General features: G+C 40.0%; 1 long non-coding RNA gene across 1 annotated transcript in view; it reads left to right on the forward strand.

Annotated features, from left to right (window-relative positions):
- LOC309855761 overlaps positions 1–19,382 on the forward strand; it is a 106,070-nt gene that overhangs the window by 48,116 nt on the left and 38,572 nt on the right. The window contains exon 3 of the long non-coding RNA XR_014306979.1: positions 6,716–6,747. This is a non-coding gene — a long non-coding RNA (uncharacterized lncRNA). The remainder of the gene's footprint in view (positions 1–6,715; positions 6,748–19,382) is intronic.

Genomic DNA, 19,382 nt, shown 5'->3' on the forward strand with positions numbered 1-19,382 from the left:
TGGGTGCCTGGATGGCTCAGTCTGTTAAGCAGCTGACTTGGGCTCAGATCACCATATTAGGGTCCTGAGTTAGAGTCCCAATTCCGGTTCTGTGCTCAACGGGGAGTCTGCTGTCCCTCTCCTCTCTCTTCCCTCCTCTGCTTGTGCACTCTCTCTCTTAAAAAAAAAAAAAATTCTTCCAGATATAGTGCGTATGTAGAAACCTTCTTTTTACAAAACATAATATGTACACTATTTTCCTCCATGATTTTTTTCATTTGATTTGTCTTGAGATAATTCCATGTCTGTCTCTCTCTCTCTCTATCTATCTATCTATACATTTCCCCCCTGTGATTTGCTTTATTTATCTAATGTACAGATTAAAAGCACAGATTCTGAAACCACACTACCTGGATTCAGATTCCAGATTTACCACTTATTGGCTCTGTGACCTTGGGCAAATTACTTAACTTTTCTGTTGCCTGCAGGAGACACCTTGCCTAGGATTTGTTATACCTTTAGGAGCCTATGAAATGTTTTAATTCTTTTAAAATCAGAAGCACGGGTGCCTGGGTGGCTCATCTGGTTAAAAATCTGACTCTTGATTTCAGTTCAGGTCATGATCTCAGGGTCCTGGGATCGAGCCCCGCATGAGGCTCCATGTGAGCTCAGTGGGAAATCTGCTGGAGATTCTCTGTCTCCCTCTCCTTCTGCCCCTCGCCGGCTTATGTATTCATTTGCACCTGCTTTCTCCCTCTCAAATAATAAATCTTTTAAAAAAACAGAAGTAAAAAAAAGACTATAAAACTAATGAGTATATAATAATGAATCCAGCCTGATTTATATTTGTTATATATAAAAACATATTTAAAATATAATTTTCAGTATTTATTTATGCTATCTAGGGCCCATGGAAGTCATAATGTGACCCTATGTGCCTGGGGTTTATCATCTGTGGAGACAATAATAGTACCTACGTCATAGGGTTGTTATGGAAAATACCTGAAATTAATATTTAGAAAGCTGATAGTGTTTGGCACATGCCGGTTTCTTTTTTCTTTCTTTCTTTTTTTTTTTTTTGAGAGAGAGAGAAAGAGCCTGTTGGGAGGGTAGGCAGAGGAGGCACAGATGCGCGCGCATGCGCACGTGGGAGGGGGGAGAGAGAAGCAGACACCCTGCTGAGGGTGGAGCCCAGCAGGGGGCTCAATCTCAAGACCTTGAGATCATGATCTGAGCTGAAATCAACTTGAGCCAAAATTAAGAGTCAGATGCTTAACCACTGAGCCATCCAGGTCCCCCCAGGCACATGTCAATTTCTCATTGGTTATTAAATACATAAAAATAGTTTCAAAAATAGGTAAATTATGGACATAGTAAAAAACTCAAGGAATATTTTGATAAATGTATTCTAAAGGAAGTAAATCTCTTTGTAATCACTGAACCCTAGTCCATCAGTTTCCTGCCTCAGAAATAGCCACTTCTACCATTTTTTATGTGTCCTCTAGAGATCGTGTATATAATCATATAGATCTTTTTTTAAAAAATTTTTTGAAGATTTATTTATTCTAGAGAGTGAGAGAATGAGTGCAGGGGAAGGGGTGGAAGGAGAGGAAGATAAAGAATCTCAAGCAGACTGCCTGCTGAGCAGGGAACCCAATGCAGGGCTCGATCCCAGGACCCCTAGATCATGACCTACGCTGACCCCAGATGATGACTGAGCTGAGATTAAGAGTTGGATGCTTAACCAAATGAACCACCCAGGCCCCGTATATATTTATTATTATTATTTTATTCTTTAGGTCAGCTCTATGCCTGATGTGGGGCATGAGCTCATGGCACTGAGATCAAGAATTCCATGCTCTACTGACTGAGCCAGCCAGGTACCCTCATCTTTTATTTATACTGTCCTCTATTTGATGGGCATTTGGTTGTTTCCAACTCTTACTGTTGCGAACAGTGCTACAGTAAATAACCCCCTACATATGTCATTTCATAAATGTCAGAATATAACAGTAGTATAAATTCCCTGAAATATAATTGCCAGGTCAATTATTTTAAATCTTCCTAGGTATTGCTAAATTGTTCTTTACGCTGGTTGCACCAATTTACACTGCCATCAGAAATAAAAGGGTGGGGCGCCTGGGTAGCTCAGTTGGTCAAGTGTCCAACTTCAGCTCAGGTCGTGACCTTGAAGTCCTGGGATGGAGCCCTGTGCTCAGCAGAGAGTCTGGTTGTCCCTCTTCCTCTCTCTCTGCCCCTTCCCCCTGCTCGTGCTCTCTCTTTCTCTCTCTCTCCTCTCAAATAAATAAAATCTTAAAAAGAAAAGATATTTAAGAGTGCCTATTTTTCTTACTCCCTCATAAAAAATAGTGTTATTAAGACTTCAGATCTTTCACAACTTAATAGGTGAAAATGGTATCTCACTGTAAGCGTGTGTCTTTTTAATGAGTGAGCTCTAGTGATTTTGACATTCTAAAAGCAATTTTCTTTTTTGTGAACTGTCAGTCCATATCCTTTGTCTCTTTATTGATCTTTTCCTTTTTGAGTTGTAGGGCTTCTTTATATATTAAGGAAACTAGTGATGTGTGTGATATGAATTGCTAATATTTGTCAAGCCTGTCTTAAGTTTGGTTATAGTGTTTTTTTCTAGGCAGACCTTTTAAATTTTTATGCATGCAAATTGTTCAGTATTTTCTTTATGGCTTCTAGATTTTATGCACTGTTGAAACTTCTTCCCCACTTTGGGATTATTTTTAAGAAACTGTCTATTTTTTTAATGATTTTTAAAAAATGTTTAAATCTTTGATCCATCTGGAACCATTGTGAGGTAAGGAGTGTTTTTTCCTGCAGAGAATTTTAATTTTTATTGATGTCAAGTATATGAAAATTTTCCTTAGGGCTTTTGAATTTGTGCTTTGTTTAAATGGACTCTTCTTATTCCAAAGTGATAAGCATAGCCCGTTAATTTTTCCTAATATATTTTAGTTTCTTCAGAACTAATCCCATCTGTAATTTATTTTGGTACAAGGAATGTAGTAGGGATCTAGTGTAGGCCCAGCCAGTTGTTACTATGCCATTTGTTGAATATTAGTGTTTCCTCCACTGATTGGAAATGTGGCTTTTATTCCTAAAGTCCCATATATGTTTGTCTCTATTTCTGGACTATATTCTGTTCTGTTGCTATGTCTGTCTTTCTGTTTATGTATCAGTATCCAAAGGTTTTAAATACCATGTTAAGCAACAGGTTGCTTAACTATCTATCCCGAGTTTATTAAGAGCATTTGAAATACACAGTCAATGTTGAATTTTATCAGATACATTTTGGCATCTATGAAGATGATCGTATTATTTTTCCTCCCTGATCTATGAATATAGTGAATTATATTAATGGATTTCCTGACATTAATATTTTTTACTTTCATAAATAGACCACTTGGTGATTGGTGGTATAATTCTTTCAATAGGCTATGTAATTTGTTTACATCTGGCATAATCTGTTTGCCTTGTTACTCATAAATGAGATTTAGCTCAAGCTTTCCTTGAAATTTGAAGAAGGTAATTTGGATTCTTCCCTGCCGTGAAACAATCCTATCAGAGTTATTCAGTACTTGAAGATTTGGTCAAATTTACCTGATACTTCTGGGCTTCCTCGATTGTTAGGGTATCCATTAACAACATTTCCAGTTTCTTTCATAGTAATTAGTTTATTTTTCATCTCTTATTGGGCTAATTTTGGTGATTCAAATTTTCCTAGGAAATTATCCATTTCACATAAGTTTTCAAATTTATTTGTATAGAATTGAGTAAATTATTATATAGTAATTCTTTTGATTTCATCTCTATGCATACTTCTCTCTTTTTAATTTTGTTATTTTTATCTATGTCTATAAAATGGTGTTTTAAAAATAGTTTTCATGGAGTGCTTGGGTGGCTCAGTTGGGTGGGCTTCTGTCTTTGGCTCAGCTCATGATCCCAGGATCCTGGGATTGAGTCCGCATCAGGCTCCCTGCTTGGCAGGGAGCCTGCTTCTCCCTCTCCCTCTGCTGCTCCCCCTGCTTGTGCGCTCTCTCTTTTTACTAAATAAATAAAATCTTTTTTTAAAAAAGATTTTTTAAAATATAATGTTTTTTTAAAGATTTAAAGATTTTAAAAATCTTTTTTTAAAAAATCTTTTTTAACCCACTGAGCCACCCAGGCGCCCTTTAAAAAGTCTTTTTTAAAAAAAGATTTTATTTATTTATTTGACAGAGAGAGATTACAAGTAGGCAGAGAGGCAGGCAGAGAAAGAGAGGGGGAAGCAGGCTCCCTGATGAGCAGAGAGCCTGATGTGGGGCTCGATTCCAGGACCTTGAGATCATGACCTGTGCTAAAGGCAGAGACTTTAACCCACTGAGCCACCCAGGCACCCACTAAGTAAATAAAATCTTTAAAACAAACAAAGAACAGTTTTCATGAGATGTGGTTCACAGTACAATTCATCCATTGTATTGTGTTTCCAAATGTATCCAAAGTGTACACTATAATAGTTTCAGTGTGTTCACAGAGATCTACAGCCAGTGCCACAATCAATTTTTGGAGACATTTAAGACACAAAGGACAATTTTCAGGACACACCCCCAGAAGAAACACTGTGGTCATTAGTGGTCATTCCTAATTTCTCTCTAAGGTCATCAGGTTTAGGCAAATACTAATATCTGTATATATTTGCCAATTCTGGACATACCATATAATGGAATCATAGTATGTAGTCTTTGTGATTGCATGTCACTGTATTCGTGATACAATATGTTCATGATCTATGCTAAGACTTTTATACTTGCAAATATACAATATTTATATGGAATATAAACATACTTGAAACCCAATGTGCAATGAATGATAGCTGCCACTATTTCATTACATTTTGTTTTTTTCTTTTCCTGTTACCGTGCCAGCAATCTTAACAGTTTCCTTGTCACCGTAAACTGCCGAGATTAGCCTTCTACTTCAAATCAGCAAGGCCAGCATTATCCGATTATGGCCCAAGAATGGCCTAATCTTCAAGACCAGCTGCCATAGGATAGCATAGGCACCCCTTTCATCAAAATTGTGACATTTTCTTCTTTCATATTTGCCCCTTGTAATAATGGAAATGCTGAGCAAGAATACAAGAAAATATCTACATTTTGCACTGATTTGTTTATTGCTTCTCCCAGCATTTTGACAATACATTCAGAGGGCATTTACTCGGAAATAGCATTTCTCTGGAAGTTTTTTTTTTCCCCCTTTTGTCTTAACTGTTGTTACTTTGAGTTTTCCAAAAGAAGACTAAAGTTGTGTTCAGACTCCCTTAATTTCTTTTTTATTGTCCCTATTTCTTTTTAATTTTTAAGATTTTATTTATTTATTTGACAGAGATCACAAGCAGGCAGAGAGGCAGGCAGAGTTGGGTGGGGGAAGCAGGCTCCCTGCTGAGCAGAGCGCCCGATGTGGGGCTCCATCCCCAGACCCTGAGATCGTGAGCTGAGCTGAACGCAGAGGCTTAACCCACTGAACCACCCAGGCACCCCATATTGTCCCTACTTCTTAAAAAAAATAACAACAACTATTGTTACTGTTTACCATCGTAATGCCTGCTTATTGTAAAATGAAACAAAAAATTACAATATATAACAGATATTGAAAGTAGGTTGCAATGCAATCCTCTAGATTGCAATGCACCCTCTTAACAGTTGAGGGTGCATTTTTTGTGTGCTCTAGATTGCAATGCACCCTCTTAACAGTTGAGGGTGCATTTTTTGTGTGCTTATCCCAACATCCACATTACTTTAAGTATTCATATAAAATATGTACATATACATGAATTTTTATGCCTTGCCCTCCTTTTTTTTAACTTACTTTTTAAAATAGGAATTATTTCAAACATGGAGACAAGAATAGGAAGTAAAATAATGAATACCTGGGTAACGCACCACCTAGCTTCATCTTTTTTTTTTTTTAAGATTTATTTATCCATTTTAGTGAGCAAGAGAGAACAAGCTGGGAAAAGGGCAGAAGGAGAAGGAGGGAGAGAAGCAGACTCCCTCCTGAGTGGGAAGCCTGACAACGGGCTGGATCCCATGACCCCGCGATCACAACCGGAGCCGAAAATCAAGAGGCAGACACTCAACCAACGTAGCTACCCACATGCCCCTCTTCATTAAGTCTTAATATGATGTTTCAATATTTATTTATTTATTTATTATTTTATTATAATTACTTTTAAGATTTTATTTATTTGACACAGAGAGAGACAGCGAGGGAGGGAATGCCAGTGGGGGGAGTGGGAGAGGGAGAAACAGACTCCTGGCTGAGCAGGGAGCCTGATGCGGGACTCAATCCCAGGACCCTGGGACCATGAGCTGAGCTGAAGGCAGACACTTAACAACCGCACCACCCAGGTCCTCCCCGCTTTTTTAAAAGATTTTATTCATCTATTTGACAGAGGGAGAGAGACAGCGAGAGAGGGAACACAAGCAGGGGGAGAGGGAGAGGGAGAAGCAGGCTTCCCTGCCGAGCAGGGAACCTGATGTGGGACTCAGTCTCAGGACGCCAGAATCATGACCTGAGCCGAAGGCAGATGCCTAACCGACTGAGCCACGCAGGCACCCCTATGTTTTAATATTTAAAAAAAGATTTAGAAAATAGAAATGAACATGTTCAGTGTTTCTGTACTCTTTATATTATTCATTCAGCCTATTCTTCTTTTTCTCCATAGATAACTGCTGTCACAAATTTTGTGTTTATCATGTAGGTACCTATAAACATTAAGTAGTTTGGTTTTCTGGGAATTTTTGGACTTCATGTGAATTGTGTCTATTTATGTGTGTGTGTGTATTTCTGCAGCTCACATCTTTGCACTTAGTTTTCATTCCACTTCTCAACCATTTTTCCTTGCTTCTTCCCCTCCCTACCCCACTCCTGCTCTCCAACCTTTGGGTGGATTAATAAATCTTTCTATGTTCCCTTTATTTTTTCTGCTGGTTGAAAAGCTATGTATTGTATTTTTATCTGTTCACCCCTTAACATTTAATGATACTTAAATATACTTTTTCTTATAGCGTCAACAAATTATTCACTGGTCCTGTCATTTTGATCACTGCTACAGGGATCTGCACATGCTTTATTCATCTATTTTTCCCCTGTGTTGTTATTTGAACTGTTCTCCATGCGTGCACAGCCTCCCCAACTGTCAACGTCCCACAGCAGAGCCAAAGGCAGATGCCCACCCAACGACTGAGCCACGCAGGTGCCCCTGTGTGCAGGTTTTTGTGTGGGCATAAGTTTTCAACTCATTTGGGTGAATACCAAAGAGCACAACTGTTCATTTGCATGGCATGAGTATGTTTAGTTTTTTTTTTAATATCTTATTTACTTATTATAGAGAGAGAGGGACAGAGAGCACAAGCAGGGGGAACAGCAGAGGGAGAGGGAGAAGCAGGGTCCCCGCTGAGCAAAGAGCCCTACATGGGGCCTGATCCCAGGACTCTAGGCAGCCAGTTAACCTACCAAGCCACCCAGGGGCCCTGAGTATGTTTAGTTTTATAAGAAACTGCCAAACTGTTATCCAGGTGACTATGGCAGCAATGAATGAGAATTCCTGTTGCTCCACATCCTCCCCAGCATTTGGTGTTGTCATTATTTTGGATTTTGGTCATTCTAATAGGTGTGTAGGGGACTCTCATTATCTTAATTTGCAATTCCCTGATGGTAAATGATGTTGAGCATCTTTTTGTATGATTATTTGCATATATATGATATATCTTTCTCTATTCCTTTACTTCTAACCTATATGTATCTTTATATTTAAAGTGGATTTCTTGTAGACAACATATAGTTGGGTCTTGTGTTTTGATCCCCTTTGATAGTCTTTGCCTTTTAATTGGTGTATTTAGACCACTGACTTTTAAAGCGCAGTTGGATTAACATTCACCATATTTGTTAGTGTTTTCTATTTGTTCCTACTTTTGTCTTCTGTACTTTCTAATGCCTTGTTGGTTTTATTGGAGAATATTAACATGATTCTGTTTTCTTTCTTAGCATTTTAGCTTGCTTTCTTCTTTTTTTTTTTTTTTAGTAAAGCTTTTATTTATTTATTTATTTGTCAGAGAGCGAGAGAGACAGAGCACAAGCAGTGGGGAGTGGCAGATAGAGGGAGAAGCAGGCTCCCTGCTGAGCAAGGAGCCTGATGCAGGATCCGGTTCCAGGACTGTGGGATCACAACCTGAGCAAAAGGCAGATGCTTAACTCACTGAGCCACCCAGGCATCCCATCAGTTTTATTTCTCAAAGAATTTTTTTTGAAGATTTTATTTATTTAGGACAGAGAGAGAGAGAACATGAACAGGGGGCAGGGACGGAGGGAGAGGAAGAATGAAAAGCTGACTGCCCACTGAGCAGAGAGCTGCACCGGCTTGATTGCAGGACCCTGGGATCATGACCTGACCAAAGGCAGACACTTAACCAAATGAGCCACCCAGGTGACTTTAATATTTTTTTCAAGATTTTTATTTTTTAAGTAATTTTCACACCTAAGGTGGGGCTCAGACTCAAAACCCCGAGGTCATGAGTTGCACGCTCTACAAACTAAGACAACCAAGCACCCCTCAGTTACACTTGCTGTATTTTTTTAGTGGTTAACCTAGAGTTTGCGGTGTACATTTATAACTTATCTAAGTCCACTTTCAAGTAATGCTGTACCACTTCATAGGTAGTGTGCATACCTTCCAATAACAAAATAATTTTAATCCCTTCCTTTTGCCCTTGTATCATTGCTTCTCACTCATTTCATTTATATATAAGCATCCCTAGATATGTGTATTTTTAAAAAAAAATTTATTTATTTATTTTTAGGGAGAGAGCGTGTGAATAGGATGAGGGGCAAAGGGAGAGGGAGAGAATCTCAAGCAGACTTCCCACTGAGCGTGGAGCTTGGTGCGCGGCTCAATGCCGTGACCCTGAGATCATGACCTGAGCCAAAATCGAGAGTTGGATGCTTAACTGACTGAGCCACCCAGGCACCCCAAGTATGCAGATTTTTTTCAATAAATACAGTACAGTTCTGTATCTGCTCTTTTTGATTTTCTTAATAATATTTTCTTTCCTCTAGCCTACTTTATTGTATTAATGCAGTATATAATACATATACAAAATATGTGTTCATTGTTTATGATATCAGTAAGGCTTCTGGTCAACAGTAGGTTATTAGTGGTTAAGGTTTGGAGAGTCAAATTTGTACGGATTTCCAGCTGGGCTGGAGGTTGGCATCCCTAACCCCTGCCTTATTCAAGGGTCAACTGCATGTATAACTGAATAGATTGTTGCTATTATTACTTTGAACAAAGTATTATCTGTTAAATCGATTAAGAATAAGAAAGATAAACGTTTTTATTTTACCTTCACTTACTTCTTCAATGCTGTTCTTTCCTTTTTTTTCTTTTAGGTAGGCTCCATGCCCAGTGTGGAGCCCAGTGTGGGACTTGAACTTATAACCCTGAGATCAAGACCCGAGTTGAGATCAAGAGTCAGATGCTTAACCAACTGAGCTACCCAGGTGCCCTGATGCTGTTCTTTTCTTTGTGATGACCTGACCTCTATCATTTTCCATCTCTCTGAAGAACTTCTAACATTTCTTGCAAGGCAGGTCTGCTGGCAAAAAATTCCCTCAATTTTTGTTTGAGAAAAATCTTCATTTCTCCTTTATTTTAAAAATTTAGTTTTTATAAGTTTTTTTTTTAAAAGATTTTGTTTATTTACCTGACAGACAGAGATCACAAGTAGGCAGAGAGGCAGGCAGAGAGAGAGAGAGGAGGAGAAGCAGGCTCCCTGCTGAGCAGAGAGCCTGATGCAGGGCTCGATCCCAGGACCCTGAGATGCGGCTTTAACCCACTGAGCCACCCAGGCACCCCAAGTTTTTATAAGTTTTTATTCAAATTCCAGTTAGTTAACATTTGGTGTAGTATTAGTTTCACGTATGCAATAGTGATTCAACCCTTCCGTACATCACCCTGTGCTCATCACGACAGTGCATGAAGGATAATTTCAGAGTACAAAATTTTTCGTTGGTGGGATTTTTTGTCCCAACACTTTAAATATTTTACTCCACTTGCTTTCATGATTTCTGAAAAGTTGGATGTAATTCTTACCTTTGCCCCTCTATAGATAAGGTGTTTTTTTCCTCTGGCTTATTTCAAGATTTTTTTCTTTTATTGTTGATTTTCTGCAGTGTGAATATGATATACCTAGGTATAGTTTTTTTGGGCATTTATTCTTCTTGGTATACTCTGAGCTTCCTTGGATCTGTGGTTTGGTGTTTCAAATACTCAGTTATTATTGCTTTAAATATTTATCCTGTTCCTTTCTCTCGTTCTTCTGGCTGTCCCGTCATACATGTTACTCCTTTTGTAGTTGTCCCACAGTTCTTGGATCTTAGGTTTTTTTTTTAGCTGTTTTTTTTCCCCCTTTGCTTTTTCAGTTTTAGAAATTTCCACTGGGGCGCTTGGGTGGCTCAGTCGGTTAAGTGTCCGACTCCGACTCTTGGTTTCAGCTCAGATCATGGTCTCAGAGTCATGAGATTGAGCCCCGCATCAGTTCCCTGCTGAGCTGGAGCCTGATTAAGGTTCTCTCTCTGCCCATCCCCCCAAAGAAAAACAAAAAAACTAAAAACATTTCTATTGAGATCAAGATCAGAGAATCTTTCTTCAGCTATGTCCAGTCTACTAATAAACCATGAAAGACATCCTATACTTCTGCTATGATGTTTTTTATTTTTAGCATTTTCTTCCAATTCTTAGAATTTTCATCTTTCTGCTTACATTCTCTGATTGTTTTTGCATATTGTCTACTTTGCCACTAGGCCCCTTACCATAATCATAGTTGCCTTAATCATAGTTATTTTATTTTTTAAAAAATTTTATTTATTTATTTGACAGAGAGAGAAAGAGGGAAGGAACAGAAACAGGAGGAGCAGGAGAGGGAGAAGCAGGCTTACTGCAGGGCAGAGAGCCCAGTGCAGGGCTCAATCCCAGGACCCTGGGATCATGACCTGAGCTGAAGTTAGCTGCTTAACAACTGAGGCACCCAGGCGCCCCAATCATGCTTGTTTTAAATCCTGATCTGTTCAGTCCAACATGCCTGCAATATCTGAATTTGGTTCTGTTGCTTATTCTATCTTCATATTTTGGGGGTTTTGTTTTGTTTTGCTTTTAGTATGCCTTGTAATTTTCTGTTGCAAGGTGGACATGATGTATTTGTTAAAAGGATCTCTGGTAAATAGGACTTTAGTGGTGTGGTGATAAGGTGTGAGGAGAGGGGAAGTGTTCTATGGGGCTATGATTGGTAAGCCTATGCCCTTAGACTGTGGCCTTCTGTTTCATTTCCCTTTAAATAGTATAGGATGTCTGGAGTGGTCTGGAGTTGGGTTTTCCCCTTTCCCGGAGTTGGTTAGACTCTGCTAAGACTCCAGTAGTTTAGGCTTTGGTAAAATAGTTTCTTTTGAGAGCAGGCCTTTTTAAGAACAGAATCCTCTGATAGGTTTCAAAATGGTTATTTTTTTCCCTCTCCTGAGGGATGCTTGAGGGACTTTCCTCCATAGTCACTGTGAGAACCTTCTAGAGCTTCTAGGGATAAAACTCACAAAAGCATCAGGGCTCCCCTATGACTGGAACCCTGGAGTTGGTTTTTTTTTAAAGATTTTATTTATTTATTTTACAGACAGAAATCACAAGTAGGCAGAGAGGCAGGCAGAGAGAGAGAGGGAAGCAGGCTCCCCGCTGAGCAGAGAGACCAATGCAGGGCTCGATCCCAGGACCCTAGGATCATGACCCGAGCTGAAGGCAGAGGCTTATCCCACTGAGCCACCCGGGCTGGAACCCTGGAGTTTTAAGCACTGAGAGTTGTCTATGCTTGAGCCTCCAGCAATTTGTGAGTTATAGTACAGGTTTTCCTTCACTGGTACTGGTTTCCATGGAGGTTTCTGCTTATGGGTTCCTGCTCCAGGAGTATTCAAGCCTCTGTATTTGCCTGGCAGTCTTTCTGATGTTGGGGCGGCAGTTTGCCCTGTGACCTCACTTCTTTGATGGATCTAGGAAGAGTTGTTGGTTTTTCAGTTTGGTCGGCTTTTTGATTGTTAGGATAGAGTTATAACTTCTAAGTTCCTCATGTGGCTGTTTGGAAACTGAAAGTATCTCTACCCATTTTAAAATTGGGTAATTTTTTTTATTGAGTTGTAAGAGTGGCACATATAGTCTAAACCTAAGTCCTAGTTCTTATCTTTGACTTTGTGTTTCTTTTAGTCCTTTATATGGTTTGTTTATTTCTGAGTCATACTTATCAGTCTTTTATGTTACGGCTTTGTGCTTTGCATCCTGTTTAGAAAGACCTTTGCCCCTCAAAAATATAATCCAATACTCAGAATTTCATGTGTTGTTACATTTTATTTTTAAGATTTTATTTTCAAGAAATCTCTACATCGAATGTGGGGCTCGAACTCATAACTCTGAGATCAAGAGTCGCATGCTCTACCTACTGAGCCAGCCAGGTGCTCCACTTGTTTTTACATTTTAATCTTGACCAATCTTACTGAGCTAAAGATAAAAATTTTTCTAATACCAAGATTATCTCTAGGAAAGGTGTGTAGAATTGTTACAATTAGGCAGTAATTTTTCTGTTTTGTATGTCTGGAAGCAGGATGGCCTTTGGCAAAATTGTGAAACGAGCATGTGGCCTCATCTCCTCTCATGAAGCGCCCTTAGGTCCAGTTGCGTAATGCTCTTGTGCTGTCATTTTGCTTTCTTAAAAGCTCTGCACGATCCCATGCTTGCCCATGCTGTTTAGGAAGTCCTGTCTGTGTCAAGTATTCATTTTCACCCATCTCCCTTCATGTTCAAAAGAAGCTAGTTTCTATTGATTACACCTAATGCACTATTTCTCCTAGAGGTACTTGCCTCTTATTTTCTAGAAATGCAATGACTTAAAGCAAAGTAAGGAATCTCTAAAGAGTCCTGGAGGTTGGTTTCCAGGGAGAATTTTTTTTAAAGTGAGGGACATTTCTGATGACCCAGAAAATACTCCATATCAAGTTATCCATCCAGGATGGCCCAATCTGGAAGATTTTGCTCCTAATGAGGGGCTGATGTTGAAATCATACTCATCTACTGGCCAGTGGCTAATCTCTCATCCTCCCTTAATGGACTTTTAATGTCCATGGTTTATTCCTTGAATAAAGGCTACTGATGAACTAGAGGGTTTTTTATATTTTCAAGGGTATGTCTTGTTATTTTTCAAAGATTTTTTTTTTCCCCAGGAATCTCTACACCCAAGGTGGGGCTCAAACTCATGACCCTGAGATCAAGAGCTGGATGCTCTTCCAGCTGAGCCAACCAGGTGCCCCTGTCTTGTGATTCTTTCTTTTTTTAAAACAAAGTTTCAAAACAAGATTTCACTTATTTGAGAGACAGAGAGCACAAGCTGGGAGAGGAGCAGAGGGAGAGGGAAAAACAGACTCCTTGCTGAGCACAGAGCCTGACCTGGGGCTTGATTCCAGGATCCCAAGATCGTGACCTGAGCCAAAGGCAGATGCTTAACCCACTGAGGCACCAAGGCACCCCTCTTATTCTTTAAATAGTAGTCATTTACTTCCACCCTGAAATCCAATGAGACTTTTTTTTAAGATTTTTATTTATTTATTTGACAGACAGAGATCACAAGTAGGCAGAGAGGCAGGCAGAGAGAGAGGAAGGGAAACAGGCTCCCCGCTGAGCAGAGAGCCTGATGTGGGGCTTGATCCCAGGACCCTGGGATCATGACCTGAGCTGAAGGCAGAGGCTTTAACCCACTGAGCCACCCAGGCGCCCCACCAATGAGACTTTTTATGGCACTTATTTTATATTGTAGTGATCTCTCTCTGTATTTCTTTCCCACTGGTAAATGGGAGAAGTGACTGGTTCAGCTCAATTTCCTTCTAGCACTAAGCACAGTCTGGCCTCTGCATACATTTGTTTTTGAAGTAGGCTCCACCCCCAACATGGGACTAGAACTCATAACCCTGAGATCAAGAGTCACATGCTCTACTGACTGAGTTAGCCAGATGCCCCTCCATACATTTTTTAGAATATATTTTTGATTGATGAAATATAGAGATCAAATAATTATTAAGCAACCTCTGATCTCACTTTGTATCTCTGTCCATGCTGACATCACCTATTATTTTGACTTTGTTTAAACCCCAAAATGAAAGTCAAAGGATTAAGAGTTCCTTTTCTGCAAGCGTGGACACAGCGACATGAAAAACAGTTGCCTACCATGAGACTCAGATACAGGATTTATCTGCTACTTGTATCACTTGTTAGATCTTTTGGTTGACCTAAAAATTTTAAGCTCTGGAAACAATGTTGAAAACCTCAGACCATACCAAACCACTGACCTCTTAGAGGCAGAATAAAATTGTATGTAGCTAATATTGAAGAAATCTCAGAAAACTGTTTGGAAACTGACATGCCAGGGCTCAATGTTCAGAGATGTGTCTTCCCTTACATTTAAGAAGAGTAAGGTTTAAAATAGTTAATAATATGCATTAGCATGGTCAGAAAAATAATAGGTCTTGCCTTGGATTTTGATTTACTTTTGAATTTTTTCATAATTCAACTGATTTTCTGACCATCCAAGACTTAGTATTAAATAGTAAAAGTACTCAATTTTTGTAACTCTTTATTTTTAAAATATGGAATGCTTCATGAATTTGTATATCATCTTTGTGCAGGGGCTGTGCTAATCTTCTCTGTGTTATTCCAATTTTAGTATATGTGCTGCCAAAGCAAGCACTATAACTCTTTATTTTATTTTTTGTTTTTAACAATTTTATTTATTTATTTGAGAGAGAGAGAGAGAGCATGCATGCACAAGTAGGCAGAGCAGAAAGCAGAGGGAGAGGGAGAGGGAGAAGCAGGCTTCTTGCTGAGTAAGGAGCCTGATGTGGGGATCAATCCCAGGACCCTGGGATCATGACCTGAACTGAAGGCAAACTCTTAACCAACTGAGCCACCCAGTTGCCCCAAATCTTTATTTTAAATGGCATTTGATTATGATCCTGTCTTGTGGGATTGGGCATAGCATTGTTCTATTTTGCAGTGTAGTGATTAAGGAAAATATGCTAGCCTATTTTATTTCTTGAAATTTAAATAAAAATTCTTTCTATTCCTAGGTAGATGGTGTTATTAAATTGAATATCATGCTAATTTGTTGCATATAATGTAAAATATCTTTGAGACTTTTAGATACATTACAGCTGAGGAACAATAATATATTTCAATACCTTTATTAAATTTTCTCGGGAGTTCAAGATATTTTGTTTTAGTGAATTATGGATATTTCTTTCCTAGTTCTAATTATCTTCTTAGTCTTATAGTTTATCACACTGGTTTCCTAGGAACTATTAAAATAAAAGCTTATAATCCTTGGCTATAAAATTGTTTAACACTCTTTCCATCTCCACATTTTATATTTTTACAGTAGACCTGGACTGTTGGTGGTAAGATTCACATGAGAAGTCAGTTGTATATAGGAACAAATGAGTAAAATGTCTTTCCTTAAATGAGTAAATAAAACTCTAGTTGATTGGCTAAATGTCATTACAAACATTTTCATATTAGTTTTTGTCAGCACTAGAGGTATAATTAACATCTCTGTTTCAGGGCTGTAACTATGAAAGCTGTGTGAGCCTTTAGAGAATTTTTTTAAAAAAGGGTTTTCAATTAGAAACTGAGAGGCTAATGAAGGACAATTGGCAAAGTAAGGCATGGGCAATTTAGGAGACAGTCATCCTCTTTTTGGCAGTGCCCTAGTAAATAGCCTGAAATTTTAGTGCTCAAAGTGAAGGGGACACTTTCGACATTTATGTTGAATTGGCAAAGGACCTCTTTTTAAAAATCCAAACCATCGAAAGAGCGACCTGTAGCGATGTCCATCATTATTGGTCATTATGATGCTCTGAACTTATTCCAAATATAGCCATCTGTCCTCTCATGCTGGCTGTGGTTCCTCATTTAGATTCTGTTGGACAAGGGATTAGGAGTGAAGAGATGAGGCAGGTGTGGTTGCCTTGGCTGGGCTGATTACCTCATTTCTGGATTCCAGAAATAGCTTTCTAATAGATTTCCTTGCATTCAGTTTTCCTCCTCAGTCAGTCTTCGCTACTGTTTCTTTGTACCAGATTCTAAAGCGTGGCTTTTGTTTTCATCTTCTTGCTTTCTGGCTTAGAAACTGCAAGAAAGACTCCTTACTTCCTAGTAGTTTAAGTCCATGGTTCACAATCTCATGTTTTTTTTTTTTTCCTTTCTTTTTTTTTATTTAATTTTTTAAATTTTTTAATAAACATATAATGTATTTTTATTCCCAGGGATACAGGTCTGTGAATCGCCAGGTTTACACACTTCACAGTACTCACCATAGCACATACCCTCTCCAATGTCCATAACCCCACCCTCCTCTCCCGACCCCCCTCCCCCCAGCAACCCTCAGTTTGTTTTGTGAGATTAAGAGTCCCTTATGGTTTGTCTCCCTCCCGATCCCATCTTGTCTCATTTATTCTTTTCCTACCCCCCACACCCCCCATGTTGCATCTCTACTTCCTTATATCAGGAGATCATATGATAGTTGTCTTTCTCCAATTAACTTATTTCGCTAAGCATGATATTCTCTAGTTCCATCCACGTTGTTGCAAATGACAAGATTTCATTTCTTTTGATGGCTGCATAGTATTCATATATATATATATATATATATATATATATATATATATATACCATATCTTGTTTATCCATTCATCTGTTGATGGACATCTAGGTTCTTTCCATAGTTTGGCTACACAATCTCATGTTCAAGGCCCTTCAGGATCTTGTCTAACCAACCATTTCACTCACTTGTTTTGGAGTGTCAGCCATTCAGCCAGGACATCTAGGTCAGAACAGAGTTGGAACCAGTAACAAGGGCTATTTTTTTGGGAAAGATTTTATGTATTTATTTGAGAGAGGGAGACAGCATGAGAGAGAGAGTGTGTGAAGGCAGGAGCAGCGGGGAGGGGAAGAGGGAGAGGGGGAAGAGGGAGAGGGAGAAGGAGGCTCCCTGCTGGGCAGAGAGCCCTATGTGGGGCTCGATCCCAGGACCCTGTCTGAGCCAAAGGCAGATGTTTAACTGACTGAGCCACCCAGGTGCCCTGGTAAAAGAGTTTTAACTTGAAAGTGCCCAAACCGTGACCTGGGATTCAACTATTTGTATCCATGTCCCAGACATAGTACGGACAAAGACTGAAGTCTATGGCTGGAAGGCTTAGAATGGAATGGAAGGTGTGTGTTAGGCTAGGAATTTCAGGATTTAATCTTTGAATGAAGTATGGTAAAAGTTACTGGCTACATATTTTCTGTAGTCCCTAGTACTTCCTGGAAGGAGGAGGTATAGCTTGTTCAAAGAGCCACCTCAAGCAGTAGACCAAAGTTCACTGAGACAGATAAGGCCAAGAAGATCTGGACTGGTAAGAGGTGGCTGATACAACACATGAATTCCCTCTATTTCTTTTTACTCTGCACTTTCCTATAACTGTAATTCACTCTTTTTTTTTGCTCAGAGGAAAGGATAGCCTCCTCTCTATCCAACCCCCACTGCACGTGCCCCTATGCCCTGAGCTGGGTGATGCAGAGAGTATGGCCCTTGGACTACAGTCCTACCCTGGGGCAGGTACTTCAGCTGACCTTAGTGCTGCCAGGGGTCCAGGGTTTTTTTCTATGAAAAACTCGTGTTTCCAGTGCCCAAATCCTTCATTGGTAGAGGAACTTAAAGGGTAGCTCAAATGAAGGGTCCAGGAACAAAAAGCAAGTGCTGGGGTATGGCGAGCCAGAAGAGGTCAGAGCAAGCATCCAGAACACTGTATGGCCTAGAGTAGATGCCTAGGCATTGACTGTTGCATGAAATGCAAAGTGGAATGAGGATAGCAGGCATGGTCTGCAGCTGAACTCGGTGGGCAAGATTAGAGTGGAGATGGTTGGGAATATAATGAGTTCAGGTGTTAATATGTGGAGTTCGAGGGGCCCCTCAAGCAGCTGGATGTATCTTGCTTTGGTGGCTACATCCAGCTGCTTGGTGGGCATTTCCAAGATGAGCGTGTAGAGAGCTCTGGCTGGAGATACGAATCTGGAAGCCATCAGCGCATGGTCATACTTGAAATCCGAGGCCTAGATGATGACCTCCTGGGAGCGTGTGTGGAGCAAGAGAAGAAGGAGGCTGAGGAAAGTATTCCTGGGAGCACCAACTCTTAAGGACCAGATAGAGGCTGAGAGGAAAGAGACCAGCCAAGGAATTAGGAGAAGCAGCAAATAATGGTGGTGTGGTAACTGAACCAAGAATTTCAGTAAGAATGGAGGGATCCACAGGACCAAATGCTGCAGCCAAACCAAGATAGATAGAGCCAGCATCATGTCTAAGGGATCTGGTCAGATGGATGTCGTTGGTGACCTCAGCAAATGTGTTATAGGACAGCGATGAGATCGGTTCATGTGGTTCTAAGGTGAGAAAGTAGAGATAGTAATTTTGGAGTTCATTGAAGATATTTTGCTGAGAAAGAAAGGAAAGAGAGAAGGAAATAGCTGGAAGCCTGTGTGAAGTAAAGGAAGGAGATGTTAAGGAAAGCCCAAAGATGGTACAAAGGTAGAGGGGAAGGGATCGGGAAAGTGGGAGAAGTTGAAGAAGGTAAAGCGTCCGAGGTGGGAGGGATAGAGATTGAGAGCACAAGTGGGAGTGGGCTTTAGGCCTGAATGAGTGGAGGGATATCCTTTCCTCTGACAGAAAGAAAGAGTGAATTACAGTTATAGGAAAGTGCAGAGTAAAAAGAAATGGAGGGAATTCATGTGTGGTATCAGCCACCTCTTACCAGTCCAGATCCTCTTGGCCTTGTCTGTTTCAGTGGCCTTTGGTCTACTGCTTGTGTCCTAGCCCCTTCTCTGAGTAGGCTCTGATCAGCTCAGACCAGTGCCATCTACCAGCATCTCACCACGTGCCCTGGGGCTTTCCTGTGGGTGCCCAGACGCCATGCACAGTATAGAGGAGCTAACCTGATCCAGCGGTGCAAAGCTTTGGCTGATGAAAGCTGAGAGCTAGCTGTTAAATTCTCTTTCTATCTTCCTTGTCGACCGATCAGAGTTGTAAGTCATGTATTTATGATCTTTCAAGAAATGGCCCCATGAGCTCAAGTGTGATACCAGTGCACCTTCGTATTGATTCTCTTATTCCTTCATACCACCCGCACCCCGCCACCTCTCCCACTGCTTTCCTGGGATTGCACTCTCTAATAATAGATTAGGCTGAAGCCTTTGGTTTCTGAATGTCACAACAGCTGAATGT

The sequence above is a fragment of the Mustela nivalis genome, assembly GCF_964662115.1.
Source record: "Mustela nivalis genome assembly, chromosome: X".
Lineage (NCBI taxonomy): Eukaryota > Metazoa > Chordata > Mammalia > Carnivora > Mustelidae > Mustela > Mustela nivalis.